This window comes from Colobus angolensis, unplaced genomic scaffold, assembly GCF_000951035.1.
Source record: "Colobus angolensis palliatus isolate OR3802 unplaced genomic scaffold, Cang.pa_1.0 Scaffold155, whole genome shotgun sequence".
NCBI classification, from domain to species: Eukaryota; Metazoa; Chordata; class Mammalia; order Primates; family Cercopithecidae; genus Colobus; species Colobus angolensis.
The window spans coordinates 4,861,372-4,876,160 of NW_012114655.1; the positions used below are offsets into that span (position 1 = coordinate 4,861,372).

Consider the following 14,789-nt stretch of genomic DNA (forward strand, 5'->3'; position numbering starts at 1 on the left):
GCTGGGGTCAGGAAGGAGTGTGGCACTGGAGCTGAGGTCCGGAAGGAGTGTGGCACTGGAGCTGGGGTCAGGAAGGAGTGTGGCACTGGAGCTGGTAGCAGCTCCCTGGGGAGTCTAACAGGCTCTGGGTTAATCCTGGCAGTCCTCTCAAGCTGGGCACAACTTAACCTACATTGAGCCTTGGTAAGTGAATGCCTGCCACACTACTGGTGTCCAGAATCGTTTACTGTATTTCATTGATACTGGTGTAATCATGATGGGCCACTGCTTCTAGAGAACTCTGAACATTTTTGGCCTTTAGAGGAAACAAGTTTCTAATCTGAAGACTAAAGAAGGCCGGGCATGGTGGCTTGGCCAGGCGTGATGGCTCATGCCTGTAATCCCAGCACTTTGGGAGGTGGAGGAGGGCAGATCACCTGAGGTTGGGGATTTGAGACCAGCCAGACTCTTTAGTAGAAACTCTTTCTCTACTAAAAGTACAAAAATTAGCCAGGCATGGTGGCGGGCTCCTGTAATCCCAGCTACTCAGGAAGCTGAGGCAAGAGAATCTCTTGAACCCGGGAGGCAGAGGTTGCAGTAATCCAAGATTGCGCCACTGCACTCCAACCTGGGTGACAGAGCAAGACTCTGTCTCAAAAAAAAAAAAGAAAAAAGACTAAAGAAGAACCCCATTTACTACATTTCTCATTGAGCTGTGTCTTGAGCGTCTTCCAGTACGGTGCCTGGGAGGGCTGAGTCCACGAGGCGCTCATGCTCATTCACTCTCCATCTGTGCTTCTAGCTGCTGACCTCTGGAGTGAATTTTTCTGCAGAAATCCTTGGCTGCTCCCCATGTGTGCACCTGAAGAGTTATAGAAAGCCCTGTTCACATGTTGCCTTCACACTTGTCCTTTGTGTCATGGGCAACCTGTGTTCATTGAAATTTTATGATTTCTTTATATCAGATGTGTATGATTTTCACTGTACAAGAAACTTATATACTTAAAACATCTTCCAGTGTTAGGCTGGGTGTGATGGCTCACGCCTGTAATCCCAGCACTTTGGGAGACCAAGGCAGGTGGATCACCTGAGGTCAGGAGTTTGAGGCCAGCCTGACCAATATGATGAAACTCCGTCTCTACTAAAAATACAAAAATCAGCCGGACGTGGTGCATGTGCCTGTAATCCTAGCTTCTCAGGAGGCTGAGACAGGAGAATCGCTTGAACCTGGGAGGTGGAGGTTGCAGTGAGCCAAGATCACACCATTGCACTCCAGCCTGGGTGACGAGAGTGAAACTCCATTTAAAAAAAAAAAAAAAAAATCTTCCAGTGTTTTATTGGCTCCTGATTTGGACACGTAGTGGAGAGAGGCAGACATACTGGTTTGTGTGATTTATACAGCTTTAATATTTAATGGCTTAACATGGACGAATGAGCCCTCTGGTTCAAGAGGAAGCCAGAGGAGCAAAGCGTGTGCCACTTCTTGTCCATCTTCCTCTTTAGCTTGTGCATCTGTGTGGATGGCTGTGGCAGGAGCACAGATACCAGGTACAAGTGAAAGAGACAAAACTCAACCCCAGAGTGCGCTGACCTCTCTTCCCCTCCCTCTAGTGCATTTGAGTACATTTAAGTTGAAGCAACTATTAGCCACCAACTGTGCTAGCCCCTGGGGATGCAAAGATAATGACGTGGGTGAGACAGAGAGACAAGCAGTGACAGCAGGGTGATTAGCACTGTGTTGGGGGAGGCGCGGGTTGCCATGGGAACATGGAAGCGGTGGTGCTCAGTTCCAGGATGGGGATGGGAATACTGGGGAAGGCTTCAGTCTTGGCGGAAGGTTTTCTGTTTTTGTTTTTTGCTAAAAGCTCAGTGGGCATTTGTCTACTGAGGAGCAGGTCATTCTAGGCAGGAGGAACCATGTACATGAAGGTGCAGTGATGGGAAGCCATGGTGTGCCTGAGAGGCGTGTTGGCCTCAAGGAGGATGTGTAGGATTTAGGAAGGACTCGGGCAGATGCTCAGGACCACGTGGCGAAGGCTGTGTATGCCTCGCTAATACGGACTGTGTCCTGGAAGTGATGGAATCTATGGAAAGATTTGAGGTTAGTGACATGACATTTATCATCCAGAAATAACAGTTTGCTTAATAGAATAAACTTTCATTCATTCAGCAAATATTTTTGAGACTGTATTACATGCCAGACACTGTTCTGGGACCCAGGGAAATAACAAAAATAAACAATACTGTGAACGTTCTTTGCATTCAGGAGAACTTACATTCTAGCGATTGAAGGCAGTACATAAAATGAAAGTTAATTATATGATTTATTGATTTATTTGCTTTTGCTGCATTTAAAGGTGGTAAGCGTTATAAGAAAAAATAAAGCAAGGAACTTAAGTCCTGGACATGGGTGTGGAGAAGGCCCATTTATCAATAGGTAGCTTTGTTATACTTAAATACGAAGAAAACTTGCTTTCATTTATATTTTTATGAATTTATTTTCAGTGTGCATTTTGGGACTAAGCTTCTGGGTTACATTTGTCTCATTTATGCCAATTGTTCTTGCTGTTTTATGCACGTTTCCACAGAGGTAGTATTGAGAAAACCTGGATTGGCTGTGGAGCAGACTTAAAGCTCAGCCGTCAGCCTCCTGGGGCTCTTCCTCCGTCCAGGAAGGTGGAGGAATATGACATGTCCAGATAAGAGCTGTGGTCAGAGGAGGAAGTGGTTATTCCAGGGAGATGTGGCCGTCCCTCCTCTCTTTAGTGATGACAGAATGAGACACAGCAGAGCCGGCCTCAGCAGGAGTGTTGAGGCTGGACTGAGAACCAGCGTGAGTTTTCCAAGCTGGGGTCGACGGCCCGGGGAGGCGCAGCTGCGTTGTTCTCATCCTGTGCTTCCCGAGGTCGAGGCTCTGACACCGTCCTGCTGTTTGTCTGGCTGACCTGGGTCCAGCGATGGCATCAGTGAATGCGTCCTTGGGGTGGGGCCTGGGTGGTGTTTGAGGTCTGTCTGTTTGGGGAAGGGGTGGGGACAGAAGGGGGGCCCAGGTGGGGGGTGAGGGTGATGCGCACCTGTGAGAGGGAGGCCGAGATTCCCTGAGGGCAGGACGGTGGACCGCAGTGACCGTGTGGGAAGAGATCTGGGGACGGACGGCCCATGGCGGCAGGGTGCACAGAGCTCCTGGGTGCTGGGCCATCAGGCCACACCGCACAGATGAAACCGACTCTCAACAGGACACGCCCTCGGGGAAGAACTGGACAGAAAGACAGATTCGTTGTTAGTTTTGGAAGGTTGGGATTTTATCAGCCAGTGTTCCGTGGAGGACGGTGGGTTTTCAGCCCCTGCTCCTGTTTGTTAATCATGTTATTTTGAAGTCTCCCAAGTCTACTAGAAATAATCTCTTTTTGATTACTGGGGAGACAGGCAGAGGAATTTAGGAAATCCTTAACTTTATGAAAGGCCTGAAATGGGCATGTTCAGTCAAAAAATATTTTGTCTTTTCAGAGCCTGGAGTTCTGGCCTGGCACAGGTTGCCAGAAATAGGTAGTTTTTCCTCATAAAGCCGTAACTCTGAGGGCAGGTGAGAGGTTCCCATCTCTCCTACCCAGTCGCAGGGCTGGTTCTAGGTCAGCCTGGAGCTCAGCTTCCTGCTAAGAACCCAGCAGCCCCACCTGTGCCTCCTCCTACTGCAGCCTGGCGTACAGGGGAGTGCACGCCATGGCTTTCCACCCACTTTGACCCCAGCCTCAAGTGTGATCAGTTATAGCAGCCAAAATCCATTCTTTTGAGTACCAAGTCTCCATCTGGGAATGAAGAGACAGTTTAGTTCACTTCCTTGTTGGAACCAGGGACATTCTCCTGCAGTAGAACATCCTGCCATCCATAAAAGAGGTATGAAGATGCCATCACGAAATTCTGGTGTGGGTTGGTTGAAGAATACAGGGAACATGGGCGTTTATGAGCCTGTGCCCTTTGAGGTCAGTGAGTTTTGAGATCTCAGAAGGAAGGCCGGGTGCAGTGGCTCACGCCTGTAATCCCAGCACTTTGGGAGGCTGAGGCGGGTGGATCACAAGGTCGGCAGATGGAGATTATCCTGGCCAAAGGGTGAAACCCCGTCTCTACTAAGATACAAAGAAAATGAGCCGGGTGTGGTGATGCATGCCTGTAATCCCAGCTACTCGGGAGGCTGAGGCAGGGGAATCGCTTGAACCCAGGGGGCAGAGCTTGCAGTGAGCTGAGATTGTGCCACTGCACTCCAGCCTGGCAACAGAGCAAGACTATGGCAAAAGAAAGAAGGAAAGAAAATAAAAAAGAGATCTCAGAAGGAAGATGTTTTCAAATTTCATAAAGTTGGGAAGGATTCTAGGCAGATGCCATGAGAAGTTCAAGGCAAGAAAGTCAGGCAGTTTTTACCCAAGTGGGAAAAAAATAGCCAGCTGTGACCCACCTGAGGGCAAGGCTGGGGACAGCCATCCATGGGCTGGTGGAGCCCTGACTTCTCCCTGGCTCTGAGCTGGTCGCAAGTATTAGGAAATAAGACAGGTGGAGAACTCAGCACTCACACCCAGTTCTCAGGGTGCCGGAGGCTAGAAGGGAAGGAGCTGGCTGTTTCCTGAATCAACAGTACAGGGCTTTAGCCAGACAATGGATTTTCTCTCCAAAATACACAGTGTTGCGCTGAGAGAGAACATTGTGATTTAGGAGCACAGCCAGATGACTGGGTAGGGACAGATGGAAAAAGCTATTTATGACCTTGAGGACAGGAGAGAACGGTTCCATAATTGAAGACCACAGGTAACTAGAAAACCATGTGGCCAAAAACTTTAACTCTGCCTTTAAAAATCTTTCACAATTTGCTAATAATATATTATTTCCTTCTTTTATCTCCTTCCTGCCTCATTTTCTATATATTTATTTCTAGTGAGGATATTTGCTCAGCTAAAGAAAATTTTCTTCACCCAAAGGGACACCCATAGTTAATTGTGGTTCCTATAAGAACTTCTCCACAGCCTTTTGCATCTATTCATTGATTTCTTTAATAATATTGATTGATTGCTTACAATAGTAATACTGATTGATTGCTGGCCAGGTACTACACTCTGGGGGCTCATTAGTAAGACCAGGCAGACATACATCGCTGCCCTCGTGTAGTTAATGCTCTCATGGAGAAGAGAAGATAAGAAACGTTATGTGTATATTTGACTATCATGTTGGATGGAAATATGAGTAGGAGAGAGTGAAGCAGGAAAGGAAGCAGGAGGAGCCCAGAGTCTGGGAGGTGAGGTGGGGAGTGGCGTGAGGGAGGCCATGGCGATGGTGACGTTTGCACGAAGGCCTGATGGAAGTGAGGGAGTTGGCTGAGTGGGGGTCTCAGGAAAGCTCTGGGCAGAGGAGCAGCAGGTATGGATGAGCTCTGTGCACAGGGAGCAGTGAGGAGGCCAGGTACCCAGAGCCGACCTCGCGAGGGCAAGGGGAGGCTGGAGAGCTGGTGGGGGCCACATCAGGGAGGGTCGTGTCAAGTTCATTATAAGGACTTGGGTTTTCACTCTGAGTAAAACGAAAGCTGTTGGAGAGACCTGATCTGACTTCCATCTCAGCAGGAACATCCTGACTACTGTCTTGTGAGTAAACCGTGGTGGCAGGACAGGGGAGGAGCCAGGAGATCACCATGGGGAGGGGAGATGGTACCTTGGAGAAGGGTGACTATAGTGAGATGGTGGGAAGGGGGCCATTTCCGGTGTGTTTTGGAAGTGGAGCCAACAGAGTGTGTGGATGGGTTGGGGTGTAAGAGAAAGGAAGGGGTTATGGATGACGGCAGTGGCGTCTCTATCCCCAGTGTAGTTTCTGAGATGGGGAAGGCTACTGGGGGAGTGACTTTGGGTGGGAAAATGAGGCATTTGGCCTTGGACATAGTAAGCGGAGATGTCTGTTATGCATTCCACAAGGAGATGTTGAACAAGTGACTGGAGGAAACTGGGGTCTAGGGCAAGGTGGAAAGGTCAGGGAGTTGTGGGAGTTGTTAGTGTGAGACAGTGACTGCCAGAGATGGCAAAGGAATGACGTATGCAGAAAAGAGAATGGGGCCAAGGGTGCGCTGGGGCACTCCCAGGTTAAGAGGTCAGGGAGGGGAGGAGGAGCTGAGAGGTGTGGAGAGGAGTGCGGTGCCGTGTGTGTCGGGACACGGGAAGGATGCGGTTCCCTGTGGGAGGGAGCAGAGGTGTCAACTGGGGTCTGGTGAGATGCGGCCGAGTTAACTGCGTGGGGGTCACTGGGGACCTGGCCGGGCGGCGTTGGTGCAGTGATGCAGCCCAAAGCCTGATTCGGATCTGTTTAGGGGAGAATCAGAAATTAGACACAGTGAGTACAGAAAACTTTGCAACATTAAACTGCGGGAGCAGAGAAATGGGCCATGGGGCCCAGAGCATCTTCTTAGAAGACTGGAAGTTAGAGCATGTTGGCCTTCTCGTGGGAGTGGAGCTGTTGTTGATATCGTCAGTGGGTGTCAAAATGTCCAGAATTCAGGAATCCATTTTTAAAGTTACTGGTCATTTGAATGTTCATTGGAATAATTCAGAGCAGGCGACAGAAGTACCAAAGAACTACTGTGGGATTTTATTCTTCAAAAGCCCTGTCTTAAAAATTTATAGAATCGCTGATCATAACAATCAAAAGGACTTTGAGAACGTAAGACTTTTAGATGTGAGAATGCAAAGAGGCTTTCAGGTCTTTCAGCCGGGGGATGCCCTTGTCCAGGGAACCCTCCACGGGAAGCCTCCCCGGCGTGCAGACCCGAGCTGGCGCTCAGGGTTCCTGACCCAGCTCCCGCTTCTGCCGCAGATCGCGAGGCCCCACAGGGAGCACTGACGTTGTTCAGAGGAAAAATGAAAAGCGGGTTTAGTCCAGGTACCTCATTTTATCATAGGAATCTAGAGATGAAGAGTCTTGCCTGAGGATATGCAGAATATTGAGTGTAAGAGCTGGAGGGAGGCCGGGATCCTAGGTCCTGGGTCTCGGGGCAGTGGACTGTCCTCTTCTCCCTTGCAGCCTGTGGCTGTGCTCCTTGCCCAGGCAGTGACAGGCTCTTGGTGGGTGGATGCATGAATGAACAAGGGACTGACCTGAGGGGAAGAGCCTCCCGGCCCAGCCTTCACCGTGCCTGAGAATAAATGCCACCAGGCACTCCGTGGTCGCCGTTTTGGGGCCCGGGTTTCTGCTGTCAACGCCTGTGATCTGCCGCTGTTGATCCTGCCAGGTGGACGTGGTCCTCATTGCCACCGACCTCCAATGCGCGTGGAAAGCACGTCTGCCGGGGACGACCTGGAGCTCCTGCTGGGCTTCATGACTGATGCTGCTTTCTCTGCAGAACAGTCATGAGAGGGTTACGCGAGATTAGTCCTGATGAAGGTGTATTAAAAGCTTGGCACAGCTGAGTTTCCATCACATTCACTAAGTTTATTTAAACCCTGTAGATTGAGAGCTGTGAACGGGCCTCAGCAAGGCACACGAGGCTCTTCACAACGGGATGCCTTGGCCCCCAAAGTCCACCTGCCACGTTGCAGGCAGCAAGATCCTGAAACAAACGAGTGAGGTCCCCCGAGGGTGTCTTTCTGTGTCTTGATCGGGGTGCTGGTTATGTAGGTGTTTTTCAACCTGCGCAGACTCATTGAGCTGGACTTTCTGATACACATGCATACATACACACATGCTGTGTTTCAATCAAATTTTTTTTTTTTTTAAATGAAGTATATTTGTCCTTGAACTCAAAATCCTTTAATGCCTCTGGTTTCACACAGAGTAAAAGCCACAGGCTGTCCAGAGACCCGCAGGCTCCATAGGCCCCCCGGCCCCCTGGCTGACCTCACCTTCTCCACTGCGCTCCCGAACGCGTCCCTGCCGAGCGGGCCCCTGCCACTCTGCACGGATGGAGGGGCTCAGTACACATTTCTCCAAAGGAAAGGAAATGCGTCTGAAATAGCATTATCCTCATGAGAAAGGACTCACGTGTTGGGATTTCTGTTGAGATGATGCCATAGGGAATTAGGTGCTTTATTAGTGCCTTTAAAATTATGAATTTTAATGGCTTTAGAGTTCTATAGACATTTGGTTTTCACAGAGACTTTCCCTGTTGAAATAGGGTTTTTATTGTCCCTGACTATAAAATCATATATAAAATCCACAAGAAACTTGAAAGTTATCAAAGTGACCCCAGCATCCCCAGAGAAAGCCACTGTTGTTGATATACAGGTGACATTGTTTCAAACTCTTCTCCCATGTGCATTGCACTTACTGATATTTCTGTTTTTCCAAGAGTTTGAAAGGGGATTCTTACCTACTTCCAGTACTGTTCTACCTAAGAAGTGAGGAAGAATGCCTCCTTGCATCTTACAGACAGAAAACCACAGAAGCTAATTCGTTCATTCACTGTTTATAAACATAGACGAGAATTACTGTTATCCACCGTTTCAAGCCCTGAAGGACTTTTACGACTTTAAGATGCCGGGTGGTATTTTGATGGGAAGTTGTGTGATTTGTTCAAGCTGCTCTAAAGGGTAATTGTAGGTCTGCAAGTCCAAAGCCTGAGAGTACTTTGGACTTTTAAGAGTGTGTCGTTGCGTTTTTCACTTAGGGTTCTCATAGAATTTGAGACCCATTAAAATCATCTTTTCAGCACCATAATGGGAGCAATAAGCCATATCATAAAATGGATTGAGTTTTTAAACATTTTTTATTACTCTCTTTGACGGGAGGCTCTTCTCTGGTAATCTTATTACTTGGGCAGATTTCCTTTTATCATGTCATATTCATCTTTCTGAAGGACAACTATGGTTTCAGCAGCACCACTTAAGATAGGACTTTTGTTAAATGCTTTGGGGGTAACTTATTTCATTACACAGAATATAAACCTTCAAATTAAATTCTGCTTTGTTCCAAGTTTATGACCGGGAACCTCAGCCCGTCTTTGAGTGAGGTCAGAGCGTCACTGGTGAGGCCGGTGCCTCTACACTGAGTTCCGGCTGAGCGTGGAACTGGCCTGTGATACCCGATGAGGCACGCGCACTGCTGCATTCTCCTCCCTTAGGTTCCCAGACGGATTCGCGTTGATAGCACGCCAGTGCAGTCTCGCAGCTTGCTCCACGTGTGCGGCTTGCACTGCGGGTTTCCCCAGGGGTGTGAGTGCGCGCAGCATCCTCAGGGCATTCCCACGCTGTCAAAAGCTGATGTTTAAGAAGAATGGCCCTAAGGATCGACTTTTCATTTCTGAAAACTCTCAAAGCTTTATCTTCGTAATTAGCTAAAGCACTACTTTCTGGATGCTGTGTTTTGGCAACTTTATGGAAACCACTTTATGGAAACGAATACTTCAACCTGCCTGAAGGCTGATATGGGAAATTACAAGATGGGGAGTCCTTTTTCTCTTCTTGATAAAATTGGTGTTCAAGATAGCCGCCTCCTTGCTGAATAGCACCCTTTACTAAAAGAGCAGCAGATCCTGTTGAGTTTTAGAAGCAGGAGAAGGGGTGTTTCTGGTTGATGGCGACGCCTGCCCCGAGGGCCAGTGAGGCCCCATGGCCATGCCTTGGTTTCCTCTTGTCTGTGGTGGCTTGTTTGGTTGGAATTCAGTTTAGAGATGAGTTCTTTTCAGTCAGTTTTCCTCTTCTCTTTCCTCTGCATTTCCTGATTTATGTTCAGTGTTTTACTCATTATTTTCCATCTTCACTGAATTTTACTTTTCATTTATTTATTTATTTATTTATGTAAGAGACAGTGTCTGGCTCTGTGGCTCAGGCTGGAGTGCAGTGGTGTGATCTCAGCTCACTGCAGCCTCCAACTCCTAGGCTCAAGCCATCCTGTCACCTCAGCCTCCCGAGTAGCTGAGACTGTAGGCACATGCCACCATGCTCAGCTAATTTGTAAATTTTTCATAGAGATGGAGTCTCACCATGTTGACCAAGCTGGTCTGGAACTCCTGACCTCAAGCTGTCCTTCTGTCTGGGTTGCTCAAAATTCTGGGATTACAGGTGTGAACCACTATGCCCAGCCTGAATTTTCCTTTTATTATAGGATATCTTATACCTTGCAGGGGAATAGGCAGTATGTATATAAATTAATAAAAAATTGTTGTCACCTCGGTGCTAGGGAATGTAAACTTACATTGGTTATGGTACAATTATTTATGCTAATCTTAGAACCCATTAATTCTTGGCTTCTGCTTCACTGGCAGCTAGATTTGACCTCTTGGCTGTTTACAATGTAAGTACATGGAGAAGGCGCCCGTACAGAGAGCAGGTTCTAGACTTTAATGTCAGAAATGATGGAGCCAGAATCACTCTCCATTTTCAGGTTTGTGAATGATAGCAGTGTGAACTAAATGAGTCAGTGTTGCTATATGAATTTTAACAGAAATAACTAATGTAGACTACTTTGCCAATTCACAAAAAAGGCTGATTTTACAGCTGAGATGTAATGCTGTATATAGTCCTTATTTTGTGACTGAGATCGTATCTGTGAAAACTAAGACTTTAAAGGAGTGTAGTGGAAATTGAAAACAACTTTTTGTTGCCTGTTAACTAGTAGAATGTTGACTCTACCAAGAAGATTAAATTTAGTCTCTGTGAGGCTTGATTTGTTCTGCTTAAGATTGAGCATTTATCATTGAATCCTGACCGAGTTTAGGTTTACATTATTCAAATTTGTTAGGCTACTGGTCCTTACATTTTTTTTTTAATACAACCTTTTTGTATATGAGTTTGGAAATCACAGAAAACCTTAAAATATTCCATTTTCCCCTCGTTTTAGGGCTTCTAAAATTCCCTGTTTTTTCAAAGGTTACAAAATATTAGGACATTCCCTTCCTCTGAATCATTCTTTTCCTTTCTGCTCTCGTGCTTGGTATAACCCAACTGGCTAGTGTTCGTCTGTACATAACTAGAATGACCTTCACGACAAAAAAGGGTTTCCTCTAATCCGATGGAAATCTCGGGTTTCATGTTCCACTACAGGTAATTCATTCTACAGCTTCGGGTGAGTCAGGGATTATCCCTGGCCTGCTTCCTCACCTGGGAGGTGAGGGGTGGATCTGTGTGTCTAGGTCCCTCTCAGCATTCAGATTGGATGACTCTGGGATAACTCTACAACACAGAAAAACCCATCAGAAGCTTTATGTAGAAATGCAGAGAAACTGAAGACCCCAAATGTGGAGAAGACTGTATTATTACCGGAAGTATGCACAGTGATTGTAAAGTCTGTTGTTGATTCTGGAAGTTGTTTCTTGTAAGTTTTTTTTTTTTTTTTTTTTTAAATAAGAAATCAAATAGGAAATTTTGGCAAAGAGGAATGCCACTTTCTTCACTTAGAAGGTCCTGACTTTTTTTTTTAAGAAGAGGAGTGATTTAAATCTTATAAATGGTAATAATACGTCTGTAGCTCCTGGAGGAGACACTGGTTCCTGAGCAGCTCATTCTGTCTTTTAGTCCAGTATTACACATCTGAGGTCGCCATTAATTTGTCACCAAAGTGTTTCTAATGTTCAACAATCCATGATTTCCCTCAACTTCTAGCTTGGCAGAAATACTCAGCAAGTTCCACAAAGAATAGACAACATATTAAAAAATTTTTTCCACTGTCTTTCTCTGACTTAAGTTTTACTTCATGGAGGACTCCCTCTGGTTCTAGTCTGTCAAAGTGTAGTTTAGGGGTCAAAACTACATTGGTTCCAAAGTTTCCAGAATAGCCCATTGACAGAACAGAGCTCTAGCGACTGGGCCCTGTAGTCAGCAGTTATCCAAATACTTGCTTATTTTAAGAGATTGTATTTTAGTTTTCTTCTTTGTAAATTAGCAAATACCAAATAAACATTCCAATAAAATACCATTAACTGAAGAGGAGGCTTGCTGTAAGTGAGCCACCTCTTTCCCAGTAGGCAGTGGTTCTCCATCTGCGCTGCCCGTTGGAGCCGTGCCAGGGGCGCCAGGAACCCACACTGTCTGACTGCACCTCAGGCCAGGAGAGCAGGACCCGGCTGGGACCCCAACCCCAGCAGTGCTGAAAGAGGTCCAGGTGATCCAATACGCAGCTAAGATGAGGGCCTGTCTCCTACGGTTATCAGTTTGTTAGAAATACTACAATAATCTTGTGATTAGAGGATCTGAATGCACTGGGCTTTTGGGTGGCACAGCGTGCTGGGGACAGCCTGTCCAGAGTTCAGATGGAGGTAGAAGCCTGCCTGTGTCAACTCCAGTTTTGTTAACTTGGACAGATATTTACCGTGCTCTGCAGTTCTCATTCCAGTTTTAGCATTAATTCTTAGCACTGTATCACATTACAACAATTTTCTAGTAGTTTCTGTATCACATCAGGAAGCCGGTAAATTAAAATTCTCAATCTGGTCCTTCTCATTCCAGTGGCCAAGTGATGGAAAGACCTTACTCTGATGTTGGGCCAATGACTCACTGCTGAGATTTAGATTTTATAAATTTGAAATTTTTTTTATTTTTTAGAGCCTGGATATTGCTCTGTCACCTGGGCTTGAATGCAGTGGCATGATCATAGCTCACTGCAGCCTGGAACTTCTGGACACAAGTGATCCTCTTGCCTTAGTGTCCTGAGTAGGCGGGAGTACAGGAGTGTGCCACTGCACTTGCCTCATTTTTAAACTTTTTGTAGAGACAGGGTCTCGCTTTGTTGCCCAGGCTGGTCTAGATTTCCTGGACTCAAATGATCCTCCTGCCTCTGCCTCCCAAAGTGCTGAGAGTGCAGGTATAAGTCACTGTACCGAACTGAATTTGAAATTTAATAGGTAGATGTTATTTCCGTTATCTGAGAAGTAAGAACCAAGCACGTGAGTAGCACAAGCCTTGTTAGTGCTGCCTGATGTTGAGACGACGTGAGACAACGAGCGATTTGGGGAGCTTCGTTATTATACGTGGGGCCGTGCCCATTACAAGTGACTCTCTCACCTTCCTGAAAGTGGATTTGGAAACTGAGGCAGTGCGGTAAGATGAGGCAAAATGGAATCAAATGGGAAGAATAATATCTGCCCTGATTATTTCACAGGGTTCTTATGAGGCTCAGATCAGATCATTCATTTATTCAACAAATGTGTGATTCACTGAGCGCCTGTCACAGGCTGGGCGGCGCCCTAGAATATGAAGGAGATAAAGAAGGGAAATGTTTGGCCTTGGAAGGAACGGCAAATTAGTCACTGCTCATATTTTTAAAATAGTTCATACCATAAGCTCTTTGAAGAGGGCTAGCTCATTCATTTCCAAGTTTCCATGTCTCACTACCTAGCACAGAACACAGAAGCGGCTAATATATGGTTATGTGAATGAATGAATGAATGAGTCACAGAATTGATTTCCTTGCAAGCCTGTCGTGTCTCCCTCCAGCAGGTTAAAATGAGTAAGGTGTGGATGTGGTCTCATTTCTTGGGTAGTTTAACGTTCCACACCAACTTGAATATGGTAGTCTAACCTCGGATCCTTTCAAACCACAGCAATGGTGAACTTTTTAGTTAGAGTTTGATTCAATTCAGGTTAGTATTCCTTTTTTTTTTTTTTTCCCAATCACCGTTTTAGCAACACAGGGAGTACCTGTTTTTGGTTAATGGGCTTTTCATGTTTGGTATAAATCCATAGTCCAATATTTCTTTTGGAAAGGAAGATAAATTTTTCCCTTGACATCCCTTTTTTCCATTAAGTTAAAAAAAAATGTTGCTTCGTAAATGTGATTTCAAACAGCTGGGTTTTAATCTTTCCACCTTATGAAAAGAGAACGTTTGGCTCCAGCCGCACCCCCACCACGTGGCCCGGCCTCACTCCGCACACAGCTTTTCTAACCTGGATGGTGCCGCTAGTGAGGCGCTCGCAGGTGTGCATTTGGGCTGTGTTCACATGTTATTCTAAACTAGGTCAGCAGCTCGGCTGGTTTCTTTTTCTACACTCTTTTAGGAGAATGTGAACAAATGGAGGATTATAATACCCTTTTTATACAGGTTCACAAAAATACTTTGAGGACTCTTACGTTGTGTTTCTTTACAACAGGTAAAGGTCATTATCTTGTGGGCCATAGTTCACCCCGAGAGGCAGGCTGGGCTGGGGCAGCCTCACGCATGGTTCGCGTCGCTGGAAGAGGCCTTGGTGTGCCGATGCCCAGCCTTTTATTTGAATGACAGAAAATTTGAGCTGAAAGGACCTTGGACTTGATCCAGGCCTGCCACCCTTATTCCAGACACAGAACCAAGGCCTGGAAAAAGGAAGAGGCTGTGACAGTCAGCGGCAGGGAGGAGCCCAGGACTCCTCCAGAGGCTCTGTCTTCCCGCTGTCTACTGAGTGGGTTGTGCTGTGTGAATCCTGCCAGCTTCTGTGGTCTCCTAGGGCCAAGCCCACACTCAGAATGCAGGATGACGGTCACTGTAAGATGTAGTGGACCTTTCTGTGCTCAAGTGTATATAATTGTGTAACTTCCTTTATTCTTCGTGGCTCAAACGGATGGTAATGTGTTAAGTGTGCAAATTTATTTTAAAGTCCTACAAAACTGAATTCGGTTTTCAAATACTGATTTGTACAGATTTTAGGGAGCCTGTGTTCAGGGTGGCCTGTAGGGATTTGGGTATGGGATCTGCCCTGTTTTCATAATTTGCCAACATGGCCCTTTAGCAGAAAGCACACATGATTTTCCCGTGTTTTACATTATAAATTCACTGCTACCCATGCCTGGTGTCATGTCTGATTTTTCTGAGGCATGAGACGAATGAACGTCTGAGAGGTGAAATGTGTTGTCCAGATTCTCACCACCAGACGGTGGCA

At 46.4% G+C, this 14,789-nt stretch overlaps 1 protein-coding gene across 2 annotated transcripts in view; it reads left to right on the plus strand.

The window, feature by feature from the left end:
* LDLRAD4 (low density lipoprotein receptor class A domain containing 4) overlaps positions 1-14,789 on the plus strand; it is a 435,244-nt gene that overhangs the window by 205,301 nt on the left and 215,154 nt on the right. The gene's annotated exons all lie outside the window — the stretch shown is intronic.